The sequence below is a fragment of the Otolemur garnettii genome, unplaced genomic scaffold, assembly GCF_000181295.1.
Source record: "Otolemur garnettii isolate 467f Iridium unplaced genomic scaffold, OtoGar3 scaffold00080, whole genome shotgun sequence".
In the NCBI taxonomy this organism is placed as follows: domain Eukaryota; kingdom Metazoa; phylum Chordata; class Mammalia; order Primates; family Galagidae; genus Otolemur; species Otolemur garnettii.
This window is the reverse complement of record NW_003852475.1, coordinates 4,795,021-4,795,967: the sequence shown is the minus strand read 5'-3', so window position 1 is coordinate 4,795,967 and position 947 is coordinate 4,795,021.

Here is a 947-nt window from a genome sequence, read left to right as displayed (position 1 = left end):
AGAATACACCACAATTTATAAAAGATGCTCTAACAGGCATGAGCAACTTGATCTCTCCCAGCTCCATCATAGTCAGAGATTTTAACACTCCTTTAGCTGTGTTGGATAGATCTTCCAATAAGAAGCTTAGCAAAGAAATTTTAGATTTAAATGTAAATATTCAACTTTTGGATTTAACAGACATCTGCAGAGCATTTCATCCTAACAAAACTGAATACACATTCCTCTCATCAGTCCATGGAACATATTCCAAAATTGATCACATCTTAGGTCATAAGTCTAACCTCAGCAAATTTAAAAGAATACAAATTATTCCATGCATCTTCTTGGACCATCATGGAATAAAAGTTGAACTAAGTAACAACAGGAATTTTCTGTCTCATACAAAAACATGGAACCTAAATAACCTTATGATGAATGATAGATCAGTCAGAGATGAGATCCAGAAGGAAATTACCAAATTTTTAGAACAAAGTGACAATGAAGACACGAGGTATCAGAGCCTCCAGGATACCAGAAAGGCAGTCCTAAGAGGGAAATTTATAGCATTGCAAGACTTCCTCAAGAGAACGGAAAGAGAGGAAGTTAACAACTTAATGGGACATCCAAAGCCGGAAAAGGAAGAATATTCCAATCTCAAATCTAGCAGAAAAAAAGAAATAATCAAAATTAGAGCAGAATTACATGAAATTGAATACAAAAGGATTATACAACAGAACAATAAATCAAAAAGTTGGTTTTTTGAAAAAGTCAATAAAATAGATAAAACTTTGGCCAAACTAACCAAGAAAAAAAAAACGTAAAATCTCTAATTTCATCAATCAGAAACAGTAACATGAAATAACAACAGACCCTTTAGAAATTAAACAAATCTTTGATGGATATTACAAGAAAATTTATTCCCAGAAATACGAAAACCTGAAGGAAATCGACCAATACTTGGAAGC